This window comes from Pistacia vera, unplaced genomic scaffold (assembly GCF_008641045.1).
Source record: "Pistacia vera cultivar Batoury unplaced genomic scaffold, PisVer_v2 Contig121, whole genome shotgun sequence".
NCBI lineage: Eukaryota > Viridiplantae > Streptophyta > Magnoliopsida > Sapindales > Anacardiaceae > Pistacia > Pistacia vera.
The window spans coordinates 1,229,625-1,252,753 of NW_022195260.1; the positions used below are offsets into that span (position 1 = coordinate 1,229,625).

Genomic DNA, 23,129 nt, shown 5'->3' on the forward strand with positions numbered 1-23,129 from the left:
GGAATTTTATGGTGATGACTTCTGGTGGGGGGGGGGGGGGGGGGGGGGCAATTGTAATGCCCACATCAAGGTACGTAGTTTTACTTATGCCCTAATACCCTTATTTAAATTTTATTAAAGTTATCTTGAACAAGTGTGAAGAAAATCCCTTAAAATTTCATTAGGGGTAAAATGGTCTTTTCACTCATAATTAGTTGAAAATGTGGGTATTATGGTAATTGACTAAGGGTATTTTAAGGGGTTTTCTTTACACTTGTTCAAGATAACTTTAAAAAAAATTTAGCTAAGGGTATTAGGGCATAAGTAAAAGTAGCACAAGTAAAACACTAAGTACTTCAATGTAGGCGTTACAATTCGAAAATGGAGGCATTATTTGTTTGGTTACTCATTCACGATACGCACAGATCAGCATGCCTTGAAACATTTGTTAGAGTAGAAGGTGGGTACTCTAGCTCAACAAAAACAAGTCTCTTAATTATTGGGGTATGATTTCATAGTGGAATATAAGGGTGGCAAGACAAATAAAGTGGCAAATGCTCTCTCACGGATACATTTTGTAGAAGGTCAAAGTATCACGACCATGGTGCCAATGCAAAGTCACGCAGTTAGTGAAATAAGGGCCACATGGATGGATGAGCTACGAAAGACTTACCCACAAGATCCCCAATTGCAAGATATGATTTATCGCTTCTAGCAAGGGAACTTGGATTCAACCAAATATCTATACCGAAATGGGTTGTTTTTATATAAGGGAAAACTGCATTTAGGAACCATGGTACCAATCCAACAGCATATCTTATGTCAATTTCACAGCAATCATTAGGAGGTCACTTAGGGTTTCCAAAAACATGTTCTAGAATTAAAAGAGAATTCTTCTGGCATGAGTTAAAACAAGATGTTCAGGCTTATGTAAGGGAGTGCGATACTTGTCAACAAAACAAATAGAAACTCTCCATCTTGCTAGTCTTCTTCAAACCTTGCTTATTCCTGCTCAAAACTAGACTACTATCAACATGGATTTTGTTGAAGGACTACCACTTTTAGGAGGGCGTAATGTTATCATGGTAGTAGTGGATAGGTTAAGCAAATAGCACACTTTGTGTCTCTTTCACATCCATATACTGCCATAACTATAGCCCACATTTTTATGGAAAATGTTTTCAAATTGCATGGCCTACCCCAATCCATAGTCAGTGATAGGGATCCTGTTTTCACAAGTCAATTTTGGAGGGAGCTATTTCAAATTTGTGGCACTAAACTACTTCTCAGTTTTTCATATTATTCGTAGACTGACAGGCAGACAGGGGTGATGAATTGGGGCATGTTATCTGCATTGTTTTTCTGAAGATAAGCCAAAAGATTAGGCTCGTTGGCTTCCTTTGGTAGAATATTCTTACAATACGTTAGTCCATACCTCAACCCAAATACTCCTTGCAAAGCAGTGTATGGATTTCCTTCACCTTGGATGCTTCCCTTTGAACCATGCTCCACCCGCGTGTAAGCTGTGGAAGATGAATTAAGGAGCTGAGACTTTGTAATGACCTTACTTCAAGAGAATTTACAAGAAGCCTAGGCCAAATTCAATTTTCTTGCTAATAAAAAAAGAACTGAGAGGGAGTTTGCGGTAGAAGATTGGGTTTATTTGAGGTTGAGGCCATATTGACAGAAGTCATGCAGAGGAATCTTAAACTTTCTCCTCGTTATTATGGTCCACTTCAGGTGCTCCAGAGAATTGGAAATGTTGCATACAAGCTAGATCTACCAGAAGAATCTCGAATGCATCCTGTATTCCATGTCTCATGTCTTAAGAAGAAGTTGGGATCTCATGTTGTTCCGTCCTCATATTTACCTCTTGTTGTTGCCAGTGGAGCCCTAATACCCCTACCTGATAAGATATTACAAAGAAGATTGAAGAAAAAGAGGAATCAACCTGGTGTGGAGGTTTTAATTCAATGCAAAGGGACTACAGTTGAGGATGTGACATGGGAGGATTTCGAAGACATTAAAAAACAAAAAACTTCCCTGATCGTGGACAAGGTCCTTTGAAGAAAGGAGTTGTGTTATGTGTTGTCAGCTATTGATAGTACATGTACTATATTTTAGAAGTTTTAATTTTGTTAGCTATATTTGACTTGGCATGGTCAAATGGTTATTGTTGAACATAAAGCAGTAATTCACAAGTCATCCCCCAAGTGGAGCCCTAAAACTTTCTAAATTTCTTCCTTTTGATAATACAGATATCTATAGGGTCTACATTGTGGGTTGAGCTCCCTCTTTCAATGGAATTTTATGGTGATGACTTCTGGTGGGGGGGGGGGGGGGGGTGCACAGGTGTGTTGAGCTCCCTCCTTCAATGGAATTTTATGGTCATGGCTTCTAGGTGGGAGTAATTGGGGGGGGGGGGGGGGGGGGGGGGGTGAGGGGGGGGGGGGGGGGGTGGGGTTGGGGGGGGTGGGGTGGGGTGGGGGGGGGGGGGGGGGGGGGGGGGGGGGGGGGGGGGGGGGGGGGGGGGGGGGGGGGGGGGGGGGGGGGGGGGGTGGGGGGGGGGGGGGGGGGGGGGGGGGGGGTGGGGGGGGGGGGGGGGGGGGGGGGGGGGGGGGGGGGGGGTGGGGGGGTGGGGGGGGGGAGGGGTGGGGGGGGGGGGGGGGGGGGGGGTGGTTGAGCCTTGGATTGGGGGTCTGGCTTTGGAGGGGGGGGGGGGGGGGGGGGGGGGTGATCTCACTATAAAAGGATACAGTGATGCCGTTTCAAACTAACAAGGATGATAATAGATGTGCAGTTGGATATTGTTCTATCTAAATGGAGCTGTAGTGATTGGAGTTCTAAACAAAGCATTGTAGCAGATTCTACAATGGAAGTTCAGTACAAAATATTGAATGATGCATCCAAAGAGTTGCAGTTAGGATATAGTAGACACTGCCAGCCATTTCTCAACTAACAAGGATGGTAATAGATTGCAGTTAGGATATGTGTTCTATCTAAATGGAGCTGTAGTGAGTTGGAGTTCTAAACAAAGCATTGTAGCAGATTCTACAATGGAAGTTCAGTATAAAATATTGAATGATGCATCCAAAGAGGTTGCTTGGGTCAAGAAGTTCATTATAGAACTTGAAGTGGTTTCGAGCATTGTTGATCTAATTGTGCTTTACTGTGACAACAATGGTGTTGTAGATCTGGATTTTCCACACCACTCTCTCTCTATTCTCTACTCTCTACTCCAAATCTCCAATCAAATTCTCATTTAATTTGTATTTATATTTATAATTTATTTATAATTTATTCATATAATTTATTTATTTATATTATTCAATTTTTTCTATTTTTCAATATCATCTCTTATTCATATTATTATTTAATTTTTTTAATTTTAATTATTTATTATTTTATCATAAATTCATAATGGATTCCCGAAATAATGCATTCCGAGGATCATCTCCAAATGAGTTTTACGTTCCATCCACCGAAGAAATTGAACGGTTCAATCCATTTTCAACCTTTCCTCTAGAGGCAGCAAGTGCAATTTAACAACCACATTCAGTCGGGACGAGATGTAGCTAAACATAAGCGAGCTGCGACTCAATGGGCACGGGCATGGCCTAACCCCCCGACTGTCAAAGAGGGTCATGTCCGATGTATGGTGACACTTCACCAAATTAAAACGGCCGAAGACAATTGAGAAGGGGGAAATATTGTGTGGGGTATGTAATTTCTGTGGAACCATTATTGGCACTGAGAAGGAGACTTTGACGATGCGACAACAATTGAAGAAGAAACACCCTCAAATAATGCAGTTGTCCAGTACATCTTCAACTGGATCAGGTAGGAAAATTCAAACTCAACATAATTTTAATCCTCAACTCTCTCAACATGGCAATACAATGCACATGTTGCACGAGAAGAAATAGCAAGATTCATAGTTGCTACAGACTCTCTTATTTGTTTATTTGAAAATCCTTATTTCATTCACATGATTAAAACTGCATTTTGTCCAACATATACCCTTGTTAATAGAAGTACAAGTAGAAAGATATACTAAAACTTTATAACAAAATAAATACTAAACTTAAAAACGAATTTCCAAATTTTAGGAATATATCTATTGCACTTACATTAGACATATGAGCTTGTAGGTCAAAAACAAATTTTTTAACTGTCGCAATACATCTCTTAGATTATAGTTGGGGTTTACAACAAAAATTGATGGGTTTTAAACCATTATATGAAAAGCATAGTGCTGACACTATCTATTTTACAATTCTTGAAGTTTTGCAAGATTATGTATTAACTGATAGAGTTGTAGCACTAACACTTGATAATGCAGCTGCTAACACCACGACAATCTCTTTATTTGAAAAGAGATTGGATCTGCTTGGTGAAGGCAAATTTTTTCACCAGAGATGTACTTGCCACATCATCAATTTGATTTTTAAAGCAGGTTTAGATGCTATACATTTGAAGATGAAGAGGGTGTGCTCGACTATTGGATTTATCATCAGCGATAGCAATAAAAGATGGTAGGAGTACATCAAATGTTATAGGCAAGAGAACCCATCGGTTTAACCTTTGAAGTTGTGTACGGACATGCCTATCCGTTGGAACTCCATCTACTTGATGTTAGAAAAAGCTTTGCCAACTGCAAGACAAATTACAAATTTCATCAACCGGAAGAACCATCCAGATGAAGTTGTCAGCTATGATGATTGGGCGGTTTGTGAACTTTTTTATTCATTTATTAAATTTTTTTTATGATTCCACTAATACATTAAGTGATATTTATTATCCGACTACTAATTTAGCGTTAGATATTTTACTTCAAATTTTTAAAACTTTTGCTAAATATAGATATAATGATGTTTTAATGGAAATTGTTTTAAAGATGGAGGAAAAATACGAGAAATATTGGTTAGATTTTCCATTCTTATATGGATTAGGCCTTGTTGTAGATCATAGGTTTAAATTACACATAGTTAATTTTTTCATTACTGAGATAGGCTAGCATTTAGGACATGATTATATATCTTATTTGACTGACGTTAAGTAAAAATTGGCAAGCTTTTTTTTCTTTATATCAGAACAAGTAAAATGGAAGTGGAAGTGGAATATCCAGGAGAGACGATCAGAACCTTGATGAAGACCTCCATCAAGGATCTAGCATGTTGACGTATATGGAACATGGCGGAAGTAGTAGCTCTAGCTCGTACATACATGGACCAAATGAGCTCAATCGCTAAATACAAATAGACCTATCCTACATGACGAAGAAGGAGAAATGTGAGATGGATTTGCTTCAATTGTGGAACCAACATCAAAGTCAATTCCCCATTGTAGCCTAAATGGCACGTGACATTTTATCTGTGTCGGCTTTCACAATTGCATCAAAGTCAACATTTTCAACGAGTGGCCAGATTGTTGAAGACAAAAGATGCTCTTTAACCGATGAGATGATTGAAGTGATAACATATTTATAGGATTGGACTCATGTAGAGAGAAGACTACAACAGTACCCTGAAGATCCCAAACTACTTGAACTCTTTAAGAACACAGATTTTAATGATTTAAATATTGTTGGTGATGAAGATGAATAATTTAATAAAAACATTTATTTAATTGTTTATTTGTGAAGCGCGATTGTGTGATTGTGTAAATATTACATTTATGTTAAAATTAACTGTTAATCAATTTATTAATTTATTAGTTTTTAAATTAATTAAACTTTTAAAACTTACTAATCTACCCCTGAAGATTACTAAACCCCTTATAGAATTTTATTTCACCCCTAAAATATAAAAAAAGATAGGGGCAAAATAAAATTTTCCCTACCTATAGGACCGGTCAGGGTCTTGAAACTGCTCATACCTAGGCCCATGAGCAACTAGTCCCAAACGGGCCCAGGCCTAAGACCACTTGGGACCGGTCCTTAACGAACTCTACACTTGACCATGATTTCAATCTTGAATTGTTGCTGGATTATAGATAAGTTTCGCTTTCTTTTATCTGAATTCTAAAAAATATCTTTACTTTTTTTCCTACAAATTTGGAAAATTGATAGAAAATATTTTACATTTGTGCAAGGCATGAAGCCTCTTAGGTAGAATTTCTCGTTAGGTGAAATAATCTCTTCATTTTCCATCAGTATGTGGTGTTAATGTGCAAATGATAACCATCTCCGTATAGAAACTACCTGCTTCTCTATGAAACTTCAAATACCCATCCCACACTTTCCTAGATTCTAAGTTGTTTGCCATTGGATTGAAGATAGTAATAGCTGATTTAGAACGTTGATTTTTCTAAAGAAAAATCCTCAATGATCGAAAAAGTAGTTGTATCAGCAGAAGAAAAGATGCTCATTTACTTTCTGTCCCTTTTTCAGTCTCTGTCAACACTTGAAAGTGGCATAGTAATTTGCTTAGACTTGAAAGCTACTTCTGGTTTCTTAGCTAGTGACAATCCAAATGCTGAAACTAATATCAAGTTCAAAACGCTGGTGAACCTCCACCCAACCCCAACCTAGCTCACTCCTTGAAATAAAATTGCTGGATTTTCCAGAGAATGAATGACATCTTTGTGCACCCATTTTTAAGTTTACTGTTGGTCTAAGTCCCAAATGCGGGGCTATGACTGTATTAGAACCAACCTGTTGCCTTTTTATGCGGATTCAATAGTTGATTCAGAGCAAATCGATGATCTTGTGAATAATAGATATAAGTTATTGTTTTCTATATAATGTGACGTGGTAGTACCCTTGTATTGCTATATCATTCATCATCATTTAATGTGTATTAACTTGACTTTTATATTAATTTACTTAATTAATATATCACATCACTCTGAACGAAAGATTTTGTATAAACTCGTTGTAAGTGTAGTATTATTCTTGTTAAAAGTAGCTAATAAAAGTTTTTTTCTTTTATTATTATTATTATAACTATCTTATATGTTTTTATATAATGTGTAGATAAATGACAAGACTTTAGGGGAAACAAGAACTTGTTCTCACATGAACTTGCTTCCTAGTAAGTCTGAGTCAAATGTTGATCTTCCTATAGCTCTTAGGAAAAGGGTTAGGTCTTGTACTCTACATCCTGTTTCTCATTTTGTGTCCTGTGACAATCTATTTGCTGATTTTTGAGTATTTAATACTAATCTCTCAACCATAGAGGTTCATAAGTCAATACAAGAAGCATTTGATGATCCTAAATGGAGAGAAGCTATAATGGAAGAGATAAAGGCCCTTGAAAAAAATGGAACACAAGAATTGGTGAGCTTACCTGAGAGGAAGACTATTGTGGGCTATAAATGGGTGTTTGCAATATAATATGAGGCAGATGGTTCAGTTAAGAGATACAAGGCAAGGTTGATATCTAAAGGATTTACAAAAACCGATGGAGTAGATTACCAGGAAACCTTCGTCCCCGTAGCCAAGCTGAATACTATTCAATTTCTCCTTTCCCTAGTTGCAAACTTAAACTGGTCCTTGCAACAATTGGATGTAAAGAATGTTTTCTTGAATGGTGACCTAGCAGAAAAGGTGTATATGAAGTTGCCACCAAGTTTTGAAGGTAATAAGACAGGGAGGAAGGTTTGTAAGCTAAAGAAATCCTTGTATGGTTTAAAACGATCTCCTAAGGCCTAGTTCGAAAAATTTACCATAGCTATTAGAAGTTATGGGTTCACACAAGGTCAGACTGATCACACTTTATTTTTCAAGAATAATGGGGTAAGATTACTATCTTAATAGTATTTGTAGATGATATTATTATTACAGGAAACAATTTGGAAGAAATGGAGATGGTAAAAATGGTTTTTCTAAGGAGTTTGAGATAAAGGATCTAGGACAGTTGATATACTTTTTAGGGATAGAGGTTGCCATAAGTAAGAAGGGAAAATCTTTGTTTCTCAAAGAAAATATGTTTTGGATCTGTTAAAAGATACTAGAATGTTAGGGTGTAGGCTTGCTGAGAATTCTATTGAGCCAAATGTGAAGTTTGAACATGATAGGGGAGGTACACCAATTGAAGGCAAGTATTAGTGACTAGTTGGGAGGCTGATATACTTGGCTCATACTGTTAGAGTAGATGCCTAAGAGCCAATCAATTATTGTAGAATTGACTCTTTGTAATAATGTTCATTAATCAATAAAAGGCAATTTATTCTATATCGCGTAAATCATTATTATTGCAATATGTATTGATATATGTCCTTAGAATGGTAGAACCATGACGAGGGTATCAAGTGTTTCAAATCTTGATAGTGAGAACCCTATGAGCACATATGGTGGCCATTCTAGAAACATCCGTAGCCCCAGTATTATTCTAAAGTAAGGGCACAGATGATACGGTAAGGCTATCATAGTGTTGAACGACCCTGTCGAAAGGTAGTGACTGATCTCGCTCGTCAAGGTTGTTTGGTGACAACCTGGTGCAACACATGGGTGCTTGCTATAGGTGAATACACAGCAGCAAGTTCACTGGACAGACCCACCAAGGGATTCCATATGGATGGTAACCCCAGTGTCTATGGAATAAATCCTCTAACGAATGGTGGTACATGTGATCCTTAGACTTGAGATAACCGAAGTCCCTTGTGTACCGATTGGTGTAGTTTGACACTAGCCTAACGCAGTTCTTTTCAGAGCTATCAATACGGTGGTGATTGGCTACATCAAGGAGTGTATCAAGACTATGGTGGATCGACAGAGGATTAATCACTCCCGGGCTACGGGAGAAGTTATCTCATGGCGCAATTCAGTATATGGCAATGACACTAAAACTATGGCCACAGTGGGATTGAGTTGTTGCTCTATCTAGATTATAATACAGGTCGTTGGTCTAGAAATTGAATACATAATATCGAGAGTAACCGAAGGTTGACACTATTTCTATGCCTTCGTCTCGTCGAGATAATGTATGATGAAAGGATCGAATTGTACGGTAACCATATCATTGACAGGTAGCTACTTTGCTGAATCCGAATCTATCGGGTGGCCATGATGCCTTGCTAGGGGCCAATCTTGGTCTGTGTATCAGTGAGATGATTAATTGGTGTTAATCGCGATACCATACACTGCCAGTATGATGAGGAGCCTATGAGTCATACACATAGAAGATAATTTAAGGGCCAAGAAAAAAGAAGGGCGTTTTCATCTTTTTGGGCGAAAGGGTATTTTGGTAATTTCACAGTGCAATTAAATTTGCTGAGGTCGTAGCCTTTATTTAATTTGTTAGAAAAATTAAATAAGTGAAATTACGTTTGAATATGTGTTCGCATATATTTAAATGTATTATCATTATTGTTAAATGTTAATATACATATTAAATATATATTAATTGATTTTAATTGAGATAATGATGAAATAAAAATAAAATATCTAATTGGGAGTGTTTGGTAACATGGGGTGTTTGGGTTGGAGCCCAAGCCTACTCCATATGGGAATAGGGCATTAAAGTTTTACTATAAAAGAAAAATGTTATTTGTAAAAATGGTGAGAATTTCATTTCATTCATTTGATTAAAAATTGAAAACTTCCAGCACCTTAAACACTCTCCCGGGGCAGATTCATTTTTGCCTAAAATCAATTTCATTGATTTTTCTTCTTGATTTTAAAGCTAAAGAGGATCTAGCAAATCCCTCCTTAGTTCTTTGTGATTGTCTTCGTGTGGACTACGTGGGTTCGATCCTACACTTAGGTCGGTAGCTAAACGTTTATTGACAAATTTGGAGGAGCCTCCAAACGTGCGTATGTTTCTAAACTCATGATTAATTTCTGTCGATTTCTATTTTAATATAAATTGTAAAAAAAAAAAAAAAAAAAATTATACCTTTGATCTTGGCTCAATGGGAACGATCCTTGTATTATGATTTTTGTTTTTCCGCTGCGTATATGGACCGTTTCCTAACAATGGTATCACAGCCTAGGGTACCAAATTTTATAGTTTTTATTTGGATGGTTGATAACATGTATTTGATGATTATATGTTGCCTTATAGAATCGGCCTAAAATCTGCCTTAAAAGCATGTTTTAAGAAATCTGTTAATCGATTAATTTTAATTTGTTAATGATCTGCAAGTTTGGAATATTGGGTGATGGATTTTTGTTGAGATAAGTGTGTATGATTGATTGTAAAATCCGTTTGGTGTGTTTCTGGTCACTGTTTGAATTGATCCGAAGCTACATATCAATGTACGCTTGCCACGGCGATAGAACCCATCACCACGGCGTGCGTGATTGGCTTTCACGCTAATTGCAAATCAGCACTTGCCGTGGCGATATAAATTATCGCCGTAGCGATCGTCCTTAGGACGAATGTTGTTCGTAATAGCGCTCGCTACGGCAAAACTTGAATACGGAGCAAAGGATGTGACAACCATACTTGAAGACTTAAGATGTTTATTACAGGACCCCTAGGTGACCCACCGATTCCTCTAGGCTCGAGGAAATTGGTTTTAGTTGGGCCATGTACTTTCACTTTTTATATTATGTTTAGAATGCATGCTAAGGTTGAATGTTGAATAACATGCCAAACAATGTCATTCTAACAAAGATAATAATTTGGTGAGACATTAAATAACAAAACCCTCAATTAAAGTATATTAAGTCACGTAAGCCTTCCACACCATGGTTTTAATCAAACCACTGTTCATCAAAACCTTGTTCGCCAAAGCGAAGGGTACACTTCTACCAGTGGGAGGTTAAAATGCATTGGAGTTTTCCTTAATGGTGATGGATTGACTTAAAATGACGGTTTTGCTTGTTCGCCAAAGCGAAGGTTGATAAACGCGTTATAGGCATAGTAGAGCAGTACACATATTGTGTGTACATGGTGACATGTAGTGTCAACTCTACTGATATTGAGAATCACACTTGAGGACGATGGCATATAGTGTCCATTGGATTGTGTGACTGGCTTGTTGGCTTTTTCACATTTGAGGTTGATAGTAGGAGCTATCAACTGGTGTGGATTAAGTTTGTTGGCCTACCTAATCAACTCATTTTGGCTTGTTCGCCAAAGCGAAGGTTTGAGATGGGAAGGATGGGATCTTAGTCCACTAGGAAAGTCAACGGGCTTCCCCGAGTTAATATTGAGGGCTATTGACTTGAGTAAAATAGTGGAAGCTTTGTTTAATAAAAGACCATATTAAATAATAATGAACATGGTAATAATGGTTACTTATTCTGCACTTGTAGATTCATTTAAAATTGAGCAAAATGATCCCAAAATCACTGCGACAAATCATCAAACTGGGAGATAAATGGAATGGTGAAAATTTTGTTGACTAGTATAGAAGTATTAACAATATACTTCAGTCAAGCGATATATTATACCCTATTGAGCAAGCTCTATCACCAGAGCCTGCTGATGGTTCTATCCATGAGACTGGGCATGTATATGTGAAGCATACACATGATGTAAAAGCAGAAATGACTAGATACATTGTGCTTGCATCAATGGCACCATTACTGCGACAGTAGTGCCAGAAAATGGATTTAGCTTCTATTCTTCATTTTCTTCCAAGAAATGAGAAGCATATGGTGTCTCAGTTGTTATTCAAATGTAGGATGGAAGAGGGTACCAAAATTGGCAATCATATACTCAAGTGGACCGAGTATATGAACAAGATTGAGATTTTAGGATGTGGGCTTAATGAAGGTTTAATGATAAATCTAATATTACAGTCTTTGCCAGATTCTTATTCTCAATTTGTCTATGACTTCATTAAGGAAGATATGGAGGAGAATACCCTTTCCGAGCTTCTGGATTTGTTAAGGGCTCAAAAGTCATTGGAAAGAACTGTTGCAGAAAGGAAAGACGTTTGTCCTTACTGTGGGAATCCCAGCCACGGGAGGAAACATTGCAAGGCCTTCCTAGCAAAAGAGAAGAAGAATGCCACTTCTTCGTCAGGTATGTTTTTGAGATTAACTTCTCCTGTAAACATCTAGTTGACACAAGTGTGGTTCTCACATTTGATTGATGTGCAGGAACTACAGTAGAGTAGATTGCTCGCCGAAGGAGAGGTGGACCTACCAGTTGGAAATGAAGCACATGTTGCTGCATTTGCTGTAGGATCTTATTATCTGATTTAGCCGATGGGCTTGTTTCTTAGAACTCGTGGATTATTATGATTTTTGTTCAGTTTCTAGAAATTATATTTCTCTATCCACATAGGACAAATGAGAGCATTAGTTTACTAATGGATTATTGTCCTTGAGTGTAAATAATATTCTTTATGGAACTGTTTCATAATAATAACATGTTCTTAAGAAAGACAATAAGGATAATCTCAAAATGACAATTATGCTAACTTTGGCAAGTTGAGCTAAACATACCTAAAGGAATGTGGAATAGTATCACAACTCACCCCTCCTTACATACCACAGCACAATGGAGTGTCAGAAAGGAGGAATAGGACCTTACTTGACATGGTTAGGTCCATGATGAGTTTTAGTGATTTACCTGCATCGTTTTGGGGATATGCCCTAGAGACTGCAACTCACGTTTTGAACCGTGTACCGTCAAAGTTTGTAGATATATAAAACTCCATATGAACTATGGAGTGGGCAAAAGCCCAACTTGTCTTATCTAAGGATTTGGGGTTGCGAAGCTTATGTTAAGAAATTGACTTCAAACAAGCTGGGCCCAAAATCCTATAAATGTATATTTGTGGGGTATCCAAAGGAGACCAAAGGATACTATTTCTACCACCCAGAAGAGCGCAAAATTTTTGTTGCTCGATCTGGTGTCTTCTTAGAAAATGAATATTTTCCAGGAAGTACTAGTGCAAGAAAAGTAGAACTCGATGAATTTCTAGAACCATAAGATATACTAGACGAAGGACGGAATGATGTGCCACAGGAAGTGGTTGAACATCATGAGGAGGTTACACCACAACTTGTGGATCAAAGTGAACCACCTCAGGTAGCACAGGAGCTACGTAGATCTGGGAGAGTACGCCATGAGCCCGAGAGATACGGTTATCTCGTGACTCAACATGGTGACGTACTAGTCTACAAAGATGATGAACCTAGAACCAACGAGGATGCTATATCGGATCCAGATTCCGTTAAATGGCTTGAAGCCATGAAATTTGAGATAGACTCCATGTACCAAAACCAAGTGTGGACTCTGGTGGAACCACCTTAAGGGGTAAAACTCAGAGGGTGTAAATGAGTATTCAAGAAGAAGACTGACATGGATGGCAACGTGCACACTTATAAAGCACGGCTGGTTGCCAAAGGTTTCAAACAAATTCATGGCATTGACTATGAAGAAACCTTTTTGCTGGTTGCCATGATTAATTCCATCCAGATTATGCTTGCAATTGCTGCACATCATGACTATGAGATTTGGCAAATGGATGTCAAAACTGCTTTCCTGAACGGAAACCTTGAGGAGGATGTGTATATGACACAATCTGATGGTTTCATTCTTGATAGTCAAGCTAATAAGGTATGCAAGTTGCAGAGATCCATTTATGGACTCAAGCAAGCTTCAAGGAGCTGGAACATTCGTTTTGATGAAGCCGTAAAAGAATTCGGTTTTATCAAGAATGAAGATGAGCCCTGTGTTTACAAGAAAGTGAGTGGGAAGCATTCCCAGTGTTGTATGTCGATGACATACCTCTGATCGGGAATGATATACCAAACTTGCAATCGATAAAGACTTGGTTATCCAAGTGCTTCTCCATGAAGGACTTAGGGAAGCAGCCTACATCTTTGGAATAAAGATCTATCATGATAGATCGTGTAGGTTGCTCAAAGAGTACATAGACAAGGTACTGAACACATTCAGTATAGAAAAAATCCAAGTAGGGATTTCTTCTGACGGCATGTGGTGTCTATCTCTGTAAAGATATGTGTCCTTAACCACACAATGAGAGAGATAGAATGAAGAGGATCCCACATGCTTTAGCAAGTGGATCCATCTTGTATGCTCAGATTGATATATAATGTGCATTCAGCACTTGTGGTGGATATCAATCAGGCTCAAGTGAGCAATATGTTATGTACCTAGATTGATGTCTTATGTGCATTCAGTACTAGTAGAAGATATCAACTAAATCCAAGTGAATGACACTGGGTAAGTGTCAATGGACATTCTTAAGTACTTGAAAAAGGCTTAAGAATATATATATTCTTCTTGGATTATGGAGGAAAGATGAGCTCACTGTAAGAGAATACAGTGGCGCTATTTCCAAACGGGAAAAGGATGATTATAGTTCGCAATTTGGGATTACACAATTTTGTCTCACTGTAATTGCAATGAGCTGGAAGAGCTCGAATCAGTGTACTACAGTGAATTCTACAATTGATGCTAAGTATATCGCATTATTTAATGCAGCCGTGTAGGCGGTTTGGACCAAGAAGTTCATTACTGAACTTGATGTGATTTCAAGCATTGCTAATCCAGTATAGTTGTACTGCGATAAAAATGGAGCCATTGTTGTGGCTGAGGAATCATGGTCTCACCAGTAATCCAAACACTTAGTTGATTCAATCTAATGTAAGAGATCGATCAGAAAGGGAATGTGCAGATTTGCAGAATACCTACTAACCCGCTATTGAAGTTTCTGTTGTAGCAGAGCATGATGGGCACTTGGGTCATTCAGTGTTGAGTGCATGAATGATTAGCTATAGTGCAAGTGGGAGATTGTTAGAGTAGATGCCCTAGAGCCAATCAATTATTGTATAATTGACTCTTTATAATAATGTTCATTAATTAATAAAAGGCAATTTATTCTATATCGCGTAAATCATTATTATTGCAATATGTATTGATATATGTCCTTAGAATGGTAGAACCATGACGAGGGTATCAAGTGTTTCAAATCTTGACAGTGAGAACCCTATGAGCACATATGGTGGCCATTCTAGAAACGTCCATAGCCCTAGTATTATTCTAAAGTAAGGGCACAGATAATACGGTAAGGCTATCATAGTGTTGAATGACCATGTCGAAAGGCAGTGACTGATCTCGCTTGTCAAGGTTGTTTGGTGACAACCTGGTGCAATATATGGGTGCTTGCTGTAGGCGAACACACCACAGCAAGTTCACTAGACTGACCCACCAGAGGATTCCATATGGATGGTAATCCCAGTGTTTATGGAATAAATCCTCTAACGAATGGTAGTACATGTGATCCTTAGACTTGAGATCACCGAAGCGCCTTGTGCACCGATTGGTGTAGTTTGACACTAGCCTAACGCATTTCTTTTCAAAGCTGTCAATAAGGTGGTGATTCGCTGCATCAAGGAGTGTATCAAGACTATGGTGGATCGACAGAGGATTCATCACTCCCGGGTACGGGTGAAGTTATCTCATGGCGCAATTCAATGAATGGCAATGACACTAAAACTATGGCCACAGTGGGATTGAGTTGTTGCTCTATCCGGTTTATAATACAGGTCATTGGTCCAGAAACTGAATATATAATATCTAGAGTAACCGTAGGTTGACATTATTTTTATGCCTTCTTCTCTTTGAGATATTGTATGATGAAAGGATCGAATTGTACGGTAACCATATCATTGACAGGTAGCTACTTTGCTGAATCCGAATCTATCGGGTGGCCATGATGCCTTGCTAGGGGCCAATCTTGGTCTGTGTATCAGTGAGACGATTAATTGGTGTTAATCGTGATACTATACACTGCCAGTATGATGAGGAGCCTATGGGTCACACACATAGAAGATAATTTAAGAGCTAGGAAGAAAGAAGGGCGTTTTCATCTTTTTGAGCGAAAGGGTATTTTGATAATTTCACAGTGCAATTAAATTTGTTGAGGTCGTAGCCTTTATTTAATTTGTTAGAAAAATTAAATAAGTAAAATTACATTTGAATATGTGTTCGCATATATTTAAATATATTATCATTATTGTTAAATGTTAATATATATATTAAATATATATTAATTGATTTTAATTGAGATAATGATGAAATAAAAATAAAATATCTAATTGGGAGTGTTTGATAACATGGGGTGTTTGGGTTGGAGCCCAAGCCTATTCCATATGGGAATAGGGCATTAAAGTTTTACTATAAAAGAAAAATGTTATTTGTAAAAATGGTGAGATTTTCATTTCATTCATTTGATTATAAATTGAAAACTTCCAGCCCCTTAAACACTCCCACGGCAGATTCATTTTTGCCTAAAATCAATTTTATTGATTTTTTTTCTTGATCTTAAAGCTAAGGAGGATCTAGCAAATCTCTCCTTAGTTCTTTGTGATTGTCTTCGTGTGGACTACGTGGGTTCGATCCTACACTTGGGTCGGAAGCAAAACGTTCATTGACAAATTTGGAGGAGCCTCCAAACGTGCGTATGTTTCTAAATTCATGATTAATTTCTGTAGATTTCTATTTTAATATAAATTGTAAAAAAAAAATAAAAAAAAATTATACCGTTGATCTTGGCTCAATGGGAACGATCCTTGTATTATGATTTTTGTTTTTCCGCTGCATATATGGACCATTTCCTAACACATACAAGGCCTAACATTGCCTTCTTTTTAAGTGTATAAAGCCAACACTTGCACAACCCACAGGAGAAGCATCTTGAAGCTGTCAATAGAATCTTAAGGTACTTGAAGATGACACCAGAGAAAAGATTGTTTTTTGAGAAAACTAATGAAAGAAAGGTGGAAGTATTCACGGATGCAGACTAGGCAAGTTCAATGAGTGATAGAAGGTCAACTTCAGGGTATTGTACCTTCGTTTGGGAAAATGTGGTGACTTGGAGAAGCAAGAAGCAAAATGCGGTTTCAAGGAGCAGTGTGGTAGCTAAATTTCAGACAATGGCACAAGGTATTTGTGAGCTAATATGGTTAAAAGACTCTGTGCAGAACTAGGAATCAAGAGTGAAGATCCTATGAAGCTCTATTGTGATAACAAGGCGACTGGGATTGCGCATAATCCAATACATCATTATAAAAACAACCGTGTGGAGATAGATAAACACTTTATTGAAGAGAAGATTGACGATAAGGTACTATATGTTATCTATCTATCTACGAGCCAATAGACTGTGGACATTCTTACGAAAGGATTGTTTGGACAGAGTTTTGACAATCTAGTTTTGAAGTTGGGAATGCTAAATATTTTCTCACTAGCTTGAGGGGGAGTGTAGAAGTTTTTTATAAGCATAGTTAGGGTTTTTTAAATTTAGGATTTATCTTAATTTTATCTGTTTGAATAAAAAGGTAATCCTAGACCTAAGAGTTTAAAGGTAATTTTATCCCTTTCTCTTCAGTTCTGGAATATCTTTGTTCTCTCTTTTTTATCTCTCTAAGAATTCCCCCCAAGATAATGCTAAAAGACTTCTATTTATATCCCACAAGGGTTAGGGTTTTTTTTCCTTAATTCTAGTTGTTTATGATAGTAGAACAAAAATTGTGAAAAATTAAAGAAATGCAGATATAACATTGATGTGTAGTGCTATTAGAGTATGTCATACAATTCAACATAATAAACATTAGTTTGTCAAGAAGACCGAGAAAAGGTATATTAGTAACCTTACCACTAGTTCAGTTGTATCAAAAGCTTGCACTTCAACATAGCTACTAAAGGACAATCACTAAAAAGCCCTCATTTAGATTAATATCAGAGTACTAACTACATTCAAAGGCTGCACCTTTTCAGAGACTACATTTTTTGAGCCCCAAGTTCAATAACAAAAGACATGTTTAGTGAGTCTTTGTCAAACCTAATCCAGAAACATTGTATGGACTATCATCTAGCTCCAAATTACCTTCTATCCAGAAATTTAACGCAATGTCAAACCCTGAAAGTAGAGTACAATGTTCAATCATGATTTGGAAATTTGTAAATCTTTGTAAGAATAGGTTCAGAAAAGATATTATTCCAACCATACCTAGGAGACCTTTTATCAGGATAGGTAGCATCTTCATCATTGCAGAATGTTGGGTGATAGAAGATAACTCTAAGAAAAAGGAAGAAAGCAAATTATCCCCAAGAAAATTGAATAACTTCTACAGTAGAAGCTAACATAATTTTTAGAGAAACTGCTGCATTTGAGAGATCAAATTACTTCAACTAAGAAAGTTTCAGGTTAAAAAAAATAAAATAACTGCAAGGCAAGCAATACCTTTGTAGTATTTCGAAGAACATCGAAGGCTTTCAAAACAGGAGAACCTCAAACCTCAACATCATTCGTAGCTTGCCTTTTGCCAAGACTCTCAACACAAACCCGAAAGCAATATCATACAAATGGATCAAGTATTGTTTTTTTTTTTTTACAATGCAGAAGATGAAAAAAATTGTCATAACGTTCAAGAACAATATAAACATCAAATTGAAAAATTCAAACAGAGGTAATAATAGTACTGTACAACTAGTGTTCAAGGTGTACCAAAAGTCTGCACTTCCCCATGGCTCAATCACAATATAATGTTACAAAGTTCTCCTAGTTGTACTCCAAAAATCATATCTCATGCTTACCACCTCCACATACAGTCAAGTATTCAATGAGCAAACCAAATGAACATAATAAAAAAGAGTAGAAGAATTTAAATGATTAAGAGAACCAAAAATCCACTATGTAGTACATCAATATTGCTTGTCTAGCATTGTGTAAATACTAACCAAATCCCCATATTCCAAAAGATCCAATAATGAATCACATAAATAAAGAAAATATGGGAAAAAGAGAAAAGAAGGATACATCAACCAGAAAGAAGAAACAAGAACTGTGTCAAGAAGTCTTCACCTATAATTCACAGATTCTTTAATCGCTTGTTGAAAAGCAACAATGAAAGAGGAATTGCGTGAATGATGCAACATTAGTTAATACATAAAACAAGGCAGATGCATCAAGGAAATAAGAATAATACCTTGTAATGGTAATTATATCACATGACACAAATAAAGAAAACTAAATTGTTATATTGACAACATATTAGAGTTATTTTCTCTCCCCAGGTCTTTTGACTCTTCACAGATGCCTAGTCCTAGATTTATGCATGCCTATAGACCATATTCACCTACAATCCTTCCAAAGAACAATGGAACAACATACATACAATTGTACCCACACAAAACTAGCAGGACATAGTTGTTAGTAAAGGTGTAAGTGAAAACTCTAACAGAGCACTAGCATGCAACATTCACACAAAGCAACCAGATATTGATTACGTATTTAGTCATAGCACAAACCTGGTTGCAAAAAAATAAATAAAAGAAAAATGCTTCAGACAAAGCAAAACGAAAAAGTATAAGAAAAAAATAAAAAGACCAAGAATCAAAATGTTCCACATGCATTTGCGGCCATCTTCAAGTACTAGTGTTGCATAAATCCAACTATCTAAGAGAAATAGTTCCACTCAATAGGATGATTTGTTTTCACAATCATTTAATAAACCCACAGAAGATAGGTGTATTAATATGCATCATATGAACTGGGATGCAAGCGTCAAAATTGAAAACTAACCTGATAAAAAAGGAATGATGAACATCTTAGAGTAGATGCCCTAGAGCCAATCAATTATTGTAGAATTGACTCTTTGTAATAATGTTCATTAATCAATAAAAGGCATTTTATTCTATATCGCGTAAATCATTATTATTGCAATATGTATTGATATATGTCCTTAGAATGGTGGGACAATGACGAGGGTATCAAGTGTTTCAAATCTTGATAGTGAGAACCCTATAAGCACAAATGGTGGCCATTCTAGAAACGTCCGTAGCCCCAATATTATTCTGAAGTAAGGGCACAGATAATACGGTAAGACTATCATAGTGTTGAACGACCCTGTCGAAAGGCAGTGATTGATCTCACTTGTCAACCTTGTTTGGTGACAACCTAGTGCAACACATGGGTGATTGCTATAGGTAGATATACCGTAGTAAGTTCACTGGACTGACCCACCAGAGGATTCCATATGGATGGTAACCCTAGTGTCTATGGAATAAATCCTTTAACGAATGGTAGTACATGTGATCCTTAGACTTGAGATCACCGGAGCGCCTTGTGCACCGATTGGTGTAGTTTGACACTAGCCTAACGTAGTTCTTTTTAGAGCTGTCAATACGGTGGTGATTGGCTGCATCAAGGAGTGTATCAAGACTATGGTGGATCGACAGAGGATTCATCACTCCCGGGTACGGGAGAAGTTATCTCATGGCACAATTCAGTATATGGCAATGACACTAAAACTGTGGCCACAGTGGGATTAAGTTGTTGCTCTATCAAGTTTATAATACAGTTCATTGGTCAAGAAACTGAATACATAATATCGAGAATAACCAAAGGTTGACACTACTTCTATGCCTTCATCTCATCGAGATACAGGATGATAAAAGGATTGAATTGTACGGTAACCATATCATTGACAGGCAGCTACTTTGTTGAATTTGAATCTATCGGGTGGCCATGATGCCTTGCGAGGGGCCAATCTTGGTCTGTGTATTAGTGAGATGATTAATTGGTGTTAATTGCGATACTATACACTGCCTGTATGATGAGGAGCCTATGGGTCACACACATATAAGATAATTTAAGAGCCAAGAAGATAGAAGGGCGTTTTCATCTTTTTGGGCGAAAGGGTATTTTGGTAATTTCACAATGCAATTAAATTTGCTGAGGTCGTAGCCTTTATTTAATTTGTTAGAAAAATTTAATAAGTGAAATTATGTTTAAATATGTGTTCGCACATATTTAATTAAATCATTGATAATCCGAGGATTATGCTAGTTTATTTAAGCTTTTAGGCCGGATTTTAGATACTTTTTAGTCTATTTTTACCTGAATTGATACTTAATTCCTTACATTTCGTGTTTCAGGTTAAAAATGGAAATTTTGAACGAATAAAGGCAAATTTGGAGTTTTTGGACTCAGAAGCAAGCGGAGGGCAATTCTGGAATTTCTGAATTCTTCAGGAAGCTTCGCCGTGACAAAGGTTGTTCTTCACCACGGCGAAATGGGCCAGTGACGCATCATATTCAACTCCTTTGTCGCCGTGGCAAGGCACTTTTTTTAAAACGCACTGTTTCGTGTTTAGGCTAAGTTGTAATATTTTGGGCGAGGTATAAAAGAAAGACTTAGTCTTTTTGTTTAGGGCATTCGTGGAGAGATAGAGAGTAGTTTTACATTTTCTTAGATTGATTTTTGAATGATTTTGGATTGAACAAAGTGGAAGATTCTAGGAACTCGGTGGATTCATCAATTTGGGGAGATTCTTTTCCTTTTCTCTTGTTTCCATTATGTTGAACTTGGAGTTTTTCGTTTCTTTTAATTGTTTTATTGATTTAGCCATGAACTAACCTATTTTGGGTTAGGGTTTTGATGTAGTTCAGATTCTAATGGGTTATAAAGTTGATGATTATTTATTTCATATGATTTTGCTTTGATTGTGTGATTATTCTGTATTTATTGTTTGTATGTGATGAACATGATGAGATTGAGAGATAATTCATGTTAAGCTTCTTGGGTAATCACCGTTGTATTATTGGATGCTAGAGATAGATTCAAGAACCGATGAAATCAATCTAGGATTCTTGTGCGTAATGAACTTAGATTTATTAACTTTCATTTTGTTGGGTGCAGAAGGTTAATAGGGAAGAGTAGGACAACATAGCCTGAGAAGGTATGTTGGACACTTTAGAGAGTTCGATTTACAATCAATGCATGAGAATGTGAATTTAGTTTAATTCTTAAAGTTTAACCCATAGAGTCCGAATGAAGTCAAAACCCTACCCGTTTGTTTGAATTGATTTTATCCCGTTTTTAAACCTTGCTTTCATACTTTAACTTTAATTTAGTAAGTTTTGTTATAGTTATAGTTTAATTTGCTCCCTTGAATCCAAAAGAATTCGATTGCTTCAACTTGAAAACAGTAGAAAACTTAGTGTTTAGCAATAATCCTCGTGGGAACGATACTCACTCATCATTATATTACTTGTGCAACTAGTATACTTGCTAAATATTGCATGTTGTAGGAAACACGCATCAAGTTTTTGGCGCCGTTGCCGGGGATTGAGTTTTAAGTTAACATTGAGCTTTTCTATAGTTAGCTAGATTGAAGTTTTAATTTTTGTGTTTAATTTTCAGTTGGTTTGTGATTTCACTTTCTTTCGTTAATTCTGTGTAGTTTATGTGAAGAGCAAGACGTCAGCCAGTGGTTCCTGTTGATCTTGAGATTGAGAGAACCGCCAGACGACTTAACAGAGAGAGAAGAGAAAGAGAGGATTTAGTGGTTGAAATAGAAGAAAGTTGTTGAAATGGCAGAACCAGAAAACAAGACACTAAGGGAATTCTCAGTTCCCACGGTTAATGGCAGTGGGTTGAGTATTACTAGGCCTACGGTGCAAGCCAACAACTTTGAGATTAAGCCAGCAATCATTCAGATGATCCAACAGTTAGTAAGGTTTAATGGTGATTTGAAGGAAGATCCGAATCAGCATATTGCGAACTTCTTGGAAATTTGTGACACTTTCAAGTCGAATTGAGTGTCAGATGACGCTATTAGGTTGAGGTTATTCCCATTCTCATTGGGGGATGAAGCAAAGGGGTGGTTAATGGCACTACCAGCGGGGACTATCACAACTTGGAATGATCTAGCGCAGAAGTTCCTGATCAAGTTCTTTCCTCCAGCAAAATCAGCAAAACTGAGAAATGATATCACATCATTTCTACAAGATGAATCTGAGTCATTGTATGAGGCTTGGGAGAGGTACAAGGAATTGATGAGGAAATGTCCACACCATGGGTTGCCAGTTTGGATTCAAGTCCAAACTTTCTACAATGGATTGCTGGGTAATGTCCAAACCATGGTGGATGCAGCATCGGGAGGAGCTTTGCAGAATAAGACACCAGAGAAGGCTTATGAGTTGCTTGAGGTTTTGGCAAGCAACAACTATCAAAGACCAAATGAGAGAGCAATAACAAGAAAATCGACGGGTCTTCATGAAGTTGATGCCTTCACAGCCATCTCAGCTTAACTCACGGCACTTCAGAAATAGTTAGGAAGTATGCAGGTAAACTCTATTCAAGCACCTCAACTGACTTGTGATTTTTATGCAAGAAACCATGTGAGCAGCGAGTGTCAAGTGGGGAACACATTTACTTCGTCATCTTCATCATCGGAGCAAGTAAACTACTTGGCAGGAAATCAGAGG

The 23,129-nt window shown here is 37.3% G+C and overlaps 1 non-coding gene across 1 annotated transcript; it reads right to left on the bottom strand.

Annotated features, from left to right (window-relative positions):
* Positions 1 to 22,616: 22,616 nt before the first annotated feature.
* On the bottom strand, positions 22,617 to 22,723 carry LOC116114021. Its single transcript, XR_004125498.1, has one exon. It is a non-coding gene; the product is annotated as a small nucleolar RNA R71 (small nucleolar RNA).
* Between the last annotated feature and the right edge of the window lie 406 nt (positions 22,724 to 23,129).